The following is an 8856-nucleotide window of genomic DNA, read 5'->3' as shown; positions in this document are numbered from 1 at the left end:
TACCTTGCTGCCTGGCGGCTGCATCTGAACGGGCGCTTCCGCGCCCAGCGCTGGCCTCGTGCRCAGGCACCCTCCGTTTATCCCGCTAAGGCCATTTCTTCTGAGCCCGCTTCTTCTCCGTTCTGTAGGTCCTCAGAGACCGCTTGGCTGCTGAACGTGCACTTGCACTAGGCTGCGTTACGTTAGCGATCGCGTTAATGCAGCTGCTGCTCGGGACGCCCCAAGCCACAGAATGACTTACCTCTTTGCAGGGCAAACAGCAGCTCGGTGCAGACGCGCTGGTTGAGGCGTGCAAGTTATTCCATGTCCCTCAGGCTTATGGCAGGTCTGCTTGCGGGATACGTTTGTGACACCATATCTGTGTTTTCCGTTCACAAAGTATTGGTCCTGTTTCAGAGAACAGTTCCCTTAAGAACTTCACACACAAAAATACATTTTTTTTTTTGCAGAAATACTCCTGTTTATGTATTTGAAAGATGCTTCGGAAATTCCTGGTGATCATACTTGAATTAGTTGCTAAACAACTTCCAGCAAAAAATGTATATAAGGAACAGCTACGCTAAATACATAGAAATGTCACCACGGCATAACACTCTAGGTATGTTTGGGCAGTCTAATAATAAATTGCTGCTTTCTTATGAATAAGAGATGAAATGTATAGGCCTTTGTGTCAGTCATGAATAAATTTGCCAAAACAATTTCTAATAATTTCTTGCAACTTGTTTTCATATTTTCTTTTGTTATATACAAATAAAAACCTATACAGAAATATCTGTTGCACTTCATTAGTAACATACATGAAAGGGAGTATCTTGAATGTTACTATGAAAGACATTAGTCTGACAGTAACCACAAAGTATAAAAGCTGTTATTATGTTGTTGTTTTTATAAATAAGTTATTTTCTGCCAATATTGAGAGTTTCATGGTCAGTTACGATCTTCTGCTGTTTAAAGGGGCTCCAGCTCAGCGCAGCAGATTGGCAGAGCTATTCTTGTGCCTTGCTTCTTGCTGAGGTAAATTGCATTTAATTTGTAATATATATTTTTACTTGTTAGAATTTTTTCTTTATTTTAGTAAATGTGTTATTTCAAAGGTTCTGAAAGATTTTTTTCTTTTTTGTGTCTAGTTAATAAAAACATTTCAAATTAAGCTTCAGTGCTTCTGATAATGCAAGAATATTTGAGCTAGCCCTAATCTGTCATCAAACCTGAGGACTGAAGCATAGGATAAAAGTGCTGAAGAAAGTTTCTAGGCTTTTCTATCATGTTCTATCCCATAGTAAAACACAGCAACAGCAGCCCTGGGTAGGGCAGCACGGTGGTGAGCAGACTTCAGGGGCTGTTAGAAGAGTGGTGTTTTGCTCAGTCTGCCGCTTCTCCCACGTGTTTCCCTTGCAAACCTGTTCTTAGTCTTTTCCATACTGAGTTTCTACGTTTAGTTTCCACACCAAAGCTCTGTTCCGATTCAGAACCTGATCGGCTAGACGGAAATGTCTGCTGCCCTTACCAAAGAGGAGGGCGCTAGTGGCAGGAGCACGGGACCCAGAGAAGCTTTGGCTGCCAATTTAAAAGATAATAAGAAGACTTGCTTCAAGGTATAGCGTGAAATGAGAGAAAACCACTGTAATCCACATATAAATGATGCTGGCTCGCTCTTTTGTTTATGTAATGAAGTCCACAAGGACTCGGACAATGTTTCGCAAATGACTTTGCATGAACTGCAAGCAAGATTGTTATTTATGCCTAGAACTGAGTAGGAATTTTTGGCTAAAATGCTTTTTACTGAAATCTTGCAGTTTCCAAGAAATTGGTATTTTTCTTGGAAAAATGTTGATTTTGCCAAGTGTTTCAGATTTCTGTCAGGAAAGCCAAATCATCTGAAGTCAGCTTGAATCTACTTACATCTTTCTGGGCACCATGGTGCCAAACATAAGATGTAGCATGTGTACCTAAGTATTTGTCTTTTCTTGCCTGGTTCTGGGACAATTTATTATGTGTTTTGGAAAACACTATTGTCTACAATAGCAATTATGTGCTTAGAGTGTTTTTGCAAAAAATATGCAAAAAGATCCCTGTTCTTGAAGAGTCAAGGTAACTAATTAAGTGCTTCAGACTTTGCCACACACATAGCAACAATAATTTTCTGAGTATGATATACTGAAAATAACATTTTCAGTTATTCATGTGGCTTCCCTCTTATTTCCATGACTGGAGTGTACTATGGTATTTTGATGATACTGTCCCATTTTGGTAGGTAAATCTGTCCTATCATGATGGCAGTAAGAAGCAACTGAAACTACATATAGTCAAATATTTCTGAAAAAGAAAAACACCACCAGTCTGAACATCAGAGAAAGCCTACATGTTTGTGAATTTAGACAGGTGCATATGCCTGACCTGGATTAAGTGTCTCACCATTGCCTAACTATCACAGTAGGGTTTTCTACCTTTGCAGGTAGTCCTGGTATGATGCTTTCTCAAGTAATTCCCAGAAAGCATGAATTATTTGCTAAATTACAGTGTTCCTCCAGAGGAAATACATAATAAAAGGCTTCTGGAGTATCTGTGAGAGTCCCTTCTTGGCAGAGAGCATTTATCTAAATCCAGAAAGAGGGATGTCTCCTGCAAGAGCCATGACAATTCTTTCCATCTCTCTATCAGCTGTTTGTATCAAGGGAAATGCAATTGTCTGCATAATAATTACAGACTGACTGAAGTAGGTTCTAAATTATATCAGGGGTGAGATTTTTTCAGCAAATTTAACACAGTTCTGGCTTTAGACCCATGGAGTTGATCTAACAGCATAGATCCAAAGACGTCCCTACTACAGTCATGCCTGCTTCTATTTTTACAACAATAACATGCCCCTAAATAGCACTCTTCTGGGGTGCTAAAAATACACTTATAGTGGCATCCCTGTTTTGCAAAGGAAAGTGAAATACACAGGGGTGGCCTGACTTAGCAAAGGCAGCAAGTTGGTGACAGATTCAGAAGTAGACCCTAGACTGTTCAAAGCCCATCCACAAGCCATCCAATGGACCAGGGACGTTTTACTACCTCTGTTAGGTGTATATAGTGGGATTAATTTACTGGAATTGCAAGGTAACCCATATTAAGACTACATGGAAAACTGAAAACAATCCACAGCACAACAGTATTTTTCAATATCGAATATACCTCAAAGTACCTGGGAAAAGGTAATTGTTAGAGCCAGGCATTACAGATTTTAGTGGACGCTAGGGGTATATTTAAATCTGCTTAGGGTTACTATCAATTTTTCTTAAGATTACTAATGAAAGACATAATTGGAAGGAACATCAGATGATCAAAACAGTGAATTTGTGTATATGAACTCATGAGGTGGCTTTCTTTTTCTTTTTTCTTTTTTTTTTTGCTGGCATGGTTATATTACTGCAGTAGCTGACCTAAATAATTCTTTAGGGAGTAATTTTTATGGCTAAACATTATTATCTATTATTATAGGCTAATACTGTGTTTTCTTTGCAAATACCAAATGCATAAAATGGAGCAGTAAAGATAAGATAAACTTTAAAAGATAAAGCCTCAAAAATATCTTTTAAAGTTTCTAAAAATTGTTCAGATAAATTCAAAAGTAAATAAATGAGAAAGTGATCTCCATCCATAATGTGACTGTTCATGCTTAATAATTATGAACATCACTGTGATCTGTACTTAAAAAGATTAACATTTTCTGAAGTTGTAATATATTAATAACTGAAACCATGGAAAGTTCAGGAAATCGGTAGTGGCATGTGCTTTTACTTGTATGCCTGACAGAACTCTGCTTGAGGTACATATTGGCTGAAGTTCGTTATCATCTCAGTGGAGGTCGTTATGAAATGTGTAGGTGGTCTTAGTTTGATTCGGCATGGGACCTTATGTCAGGAAACACTAACCTGCTTGTACTAAATGGCACTTTCAGCCTCAGCAAAATAACAAAGCCTCGACTGAGCATTGGCATTAAATTATTTGCCGACATTTTTAGGTGCTACCTTGAGAGCAAGGAAAAATTTGAAAGATCACAATGTCCCTGGTCCTACTGAATTCTGTTCCTCTGAGAGATAAAAAAGAGGACTGCGTGGATATCATTAAGCATATTTTCTAAATCCTGATTTCAGTCTGAAGGGGAAAGGCTAAATTGCTTTCGTGAGCTATTTTGTTCTACTGGATTACTGAGGTCAAGGTCTCTAAAGTGACACACTGATTTCTTTTTTCTGGGCGTAAACATGACAGAAAAGAAATTTTAAAACTTATTTGTACTATTCTCCATAATTTTTGGTGGAAAATAGACTGAAATTGCTTCTGAAAACATTTTCCAAAAACACATACTTGAAAATCTGCATTAAAATGAAAAAAAAATATAAAGTATACAATGTACCTTGTCAAAACTTTAAGAAGAGGTTATTCATCTAGGGATACGCTGTGTGTATTGTAATTAAAACCCAGCTTTTACTATGTGTCTGAGAAACACAGTATTAAATTACAAAAAGTACAAAGTTTGCCCCCCAAGAAAGTTACTGAAGAACATGTGGAATACTTTACATTATAATGTGGTTGTGATTTAATGGGCTGCCTTACAGAAAATACAATGGTTATACCAATCCACGTTGATCTCTCTGTTTTGCTGGCAAATTCTGGCACATGTCTGATACTAAAAGACATTGCTTTGGATGGAATTCGTTACTGGGGAGAATCAAGGGAGCTTTTTGTTACGTGAGACTATATTTTGGCAAGAAAGAGTGGTTGAGTGTAAGAACAAAGAAAGTACTCTGGAACTAGGTTTTCACAGCAAATACACACATAGCAAAAATGGAGCAGAATTCCAGTTTGTTTTTTGCAGTTCAATTCCTAATGTACATTTATATGATACAGCCGTACTGCACAAGCAAGGAGGACAGGCAGCACTGCTCTACAGCTCTGTTGTTTGGAGGGTTTATATGTTTTTTGAAGTATATGTAATCACAGTAGTCAGGTTACATTCACTGCTGTTACAGTTCACTTTTGCTGGCATCCTGCGCCAGCAGCTGTTCGGCTTACCTGAGGAAGACCTGCATTTCACGGAGAACGGGGACAGTCGGGACGCGCAGCAAGGTAGTGTGGTCACACCAGGAACCAGAGGGTCTCGGAGGAGGGAACGACAAGTTTGCTGGATGATCAGTGCTCAAGCAACCTGCCCAAAAGTACAAAAACATCTGGGGTACAGCAGGGAAACAAACCAGCTTTCCTGAACCTTAATTCAGTGTGTTAGTCTAACGTTCATAATTAAAACACTGGGATCTTTATTCAGACAAAAATACTATTCAAATCAAGTTGAAGTTTAGGGCCTGGAATGGAGCATTACTTAGTTTACTACATATTTTCCCATTACTCACAACTCTGTAACCTTGTAGGAGATCAGGCCTATGAAGTCAAGTATGCACAGGCTTTTCAAATGCGCACATTAATCCTCCACGTATTGGGGTTCATAATTTGGTGCTTTTGTTCTGTTTTTTAATTTTTTTGTTTACTTTTTTATGAACTTTTTAAAAATTCTTCTTTGCTGTGAACAAGTCAGTGCAAAAATGACTCAAACTTTAGGGAACAGTGTCACAGAAAGCAAATGACATATGGAAGGAATGAGTCCTCTTTTTTCTCTGGGGAAAAGGGAAAGGCCTTTTCAAGCCGCACGTGTGCATCTCCAGTGGCCAGCACGGCTCGTCGCTGACTGCTAACGTTCCTGGGGTCGAAGCAGCACAGACCGTCGCGGGGGAGCTGCGGGTGGTTTAGGCACAGCAGGAGCTGCTGCATAAGGCTCCTGCACCTTCAGACACAATGCCGGTTTCTTTCAAGGCAGACTGTGATGGGGCTGAATCACAAAGCTGGTATCTTGAATGAAATACTGAATGATCCTTTATTTACAGGAGTCAAAAGAAACTACACTAAAAGAGCAGGACACAATTTTAAAGAACACCATCCTGATGTGCTTTATGCCTCAGTGTTAGCATAAGATTTGTTTGTGCAATTCTAGCTGGAATTATGTACCTGGTTTTTGTTTGATTGTCATTTGCTTTTTAACTTGTTCTTCTGCTGCAGATACTGGCCGTTTTCTTCCACGTGCTCACTGCTCCTGTTGGACTGCTCCAGCTTTTTTGCAGCATCCCATATTCCACGTGCCTCGGCTCCCGTCACACAATATTCCCACTCCATCTCATGCCACTCCTCCTCATGCTATCCCTGCTTCCCATCCTATGCCAGTTCTCCTTAAAGGCCCTTTGCAAAACATTTTCATGTTGTTCTGTCGTCTTCTTCCCAGCTTCTTTCTGGCCAAATTCTCTTGTGTCTTCTGCGCCAGTTCACTGTGTGGTACCAAATCGTGTGTCTGATTGTGTCAGTATTGGATTGTCTTACTGTTTTCTTAAACAGGGAAGGAACAACAAGCAAAGCAAAGAGACTTGGTAGAGCTGCAGCTGCCTGAGCATTTGGAAGCCGGAAACAACCGTTCTGGGACAAGAGAGCGACCCAGTTCCAGCAATTCTGCTACAGGTGGAGAACGGTCCCTCTGTTACCGGCTTCTCGGCATGGGCTCCTAGGTACACCCGCACTCCGCCAGGCCAGGGAAGCAAGGGCTGAGCCGGAGCCCTAGGACCAAGCTGTAAACACAAAACTGTGCAGGACGTTCAGTAAGATATTCCTGCTTTCTCAGCGTGTCTTAAGCTAACCTTATATGCATCAAATTAAATCTTAAATACCTAACTCTTTTATGCAGAATTGAGCATTCTTACTGTGCTCAGCAGCCAGTGTCAGAACTGGGCTGGTATTTTACATTTTAGTGTGGTATTTCCAATGTACTCTTTAGAGCTATAGATCTTAGCATCTGAAACCGAGTGCATTCTTTAAGGGATTAAGGAATTAAGTGAACTGTGCTTGAGAGACCATGCAGGAAATTCTGCTTTAATGTTCCATATATTCAAGTTCTTAGATCTGATTCTCCCTTCCCTGAATAAAGAGGAAAGTTTACTTTGACTTACAGTGTATAACCTCTGCAAATCTTCAGGTAGTCTTAGCTGATTTTCTACAGCGATTATGCCAATTTTTAGATGTTACCACAGTAAGTACAGGATCAGTGCTGTAAAGAATTCTGGCACCTGATTGATATGTTTATGAGACATTAATTTTTTAAAATAGGCTTTAAACTGAGTGATTGCTTTATCCAGATTGCGAAATACAGGTTACTAATAGGGCAACTAATATACTAATATAAGTATGATAAGGCTTTTGTTAAGGGCTGTCTCAGTGGGGTGTTGGACAGCTTTTAAAAGAATTACATGACTCTCCGAGTACCTTATTGGGAATTTTCAAGGTAAGAGTAATTCTGCTTTGGGTGCGGTCCCGCTGCGGATGGCAGCCGCAGTTAGGCACTTAAGGTGCCTAACCTGAACAACGAGCTGGACACGCTTCCTGCGAAGCACCCGCTGATTCTGAAATTACAATCTATGTTTTTAAGTTGCTAACGCATTTTTGAAAGTATTACAGGTCTTGTCCGCTTTAAGCAAGGCGGCGCTGCGCGTGGCCCCCCTCGGCGTTGAGCAGGTCCCCGCGAGCGCGGCACAGCCCCTGCACGGGCGCTGCTTCGCGTGTAGGCAACGCGCTCAGGCCCAGAGCATAAGCCTGGGTGTTGTAGCACTGGGTTCCCATGGAACTTAAATAATTTTTGCTCTTAACAGAGAGAGAACAAGGCAGCCGGTCACGCAAAGCAGCTTCCCCCCCTGTTTTCCAGGACCTCGCGGCAGTAAGCAGCCAGCCCGGTTGCACCCTGCTCAGGCCGCGGCCCGGTGGAGGCCGGACGCTGAGGGAGCGGGGCCTCCTGCCGCGGGCGTCCGCCCGCCCCAGCTCCGCTCCGGCTCGCCGCGGGCCGCAGGCAGCGCCGGGCGGGAAGGAAGGGCCCGCGGCGAGACCGCCGCTCCTCCCGGGCGTCGTTCCCGGCCTGTCGCCTGCCTGCCTGCCTGCCTGCCTGCCGCCTCACGCCGCGGCCGCCCTTCCCGCCTCCCCCCCCGCCCTTCCCGCCCAGCGCCTCCTTCCCGCCCTTCGCGCCCTGTGGCGTCGCGCGGCTCCGTGAGGGAGCGGCGGCCTCCCGCGGCGGCAGCGCGGCGGCCCTCACGCTTCGCCCCGGCGGCGCAGCCATGCCGGGCAGTTTCTGGGCAGTTTGGAGGCGAGCGCCGGAGGTAACCAGCGCCGCGGGCGGTGTCCCCGGGAGGCGCCTTGGCTGCCCCCCTCTGCGAGGGGATCATCTTAACGTTAAAACACCTTTCTTTCTTTTTTTTAAATGCAAACTTAAGTTGATCATACAGTGTGTGTGTCACCCTCATTAATTTTTTTTTAACGGGGGGTAAAATGGCTTTGCTGGGAAATGTGTAAATTTGACTGATACTTTTTTCCCCCCCCCCTCAGTTCTTCCTCCCGGGTTTTAGCCTTGGTATTTAAAGTAACCCATTCTCTACCGCTTTTTCAATTTACTGATGATACTGACTGTATATCACTCTTTTCCTGACTGTGGTCCCAATACCATTAAATGTTATATCCACTTATGGGGAAAAAATCATAATTGCTGGCAACTTCTTACACTTTGCTCATGTGTTACACCTGGTTTTTGTTGTATTTTTATATTCCCCATATACTGTAATTTTCATACTATCCCTGTGCAGTGGGTTGATTGCACTGCTATAGCAAAAATGTTAACTCCCATCTCCACTCTAGTTTCTATTCAATTGTGGAAGTACGCGACATAAGTCTGGTGAAGGCTCTGGTCCTTGTGTTAAATGCTATTGCCATACTATTTAATGCAATTGTTCTGAATTT

Source organism: Apteryx rowi, unplaced genomic scaffold (assembly GCF_003343035.1).
Source record: "Apteryx rowi isolate R43461 unplaced genomic scaffold, aptRow1 scaffold_224, whole genome shotgun sequence".
NCBI lineage: Eukaryota > Metazoa > Chordata > Aves > Apterygiformes > Apterygidae > Apteryx > Apteryx rowi.
The sequence above is the reverse complement of the archived record's forward strand: the minus strand, read 5'-3'. Positions refer to the sequence as shown.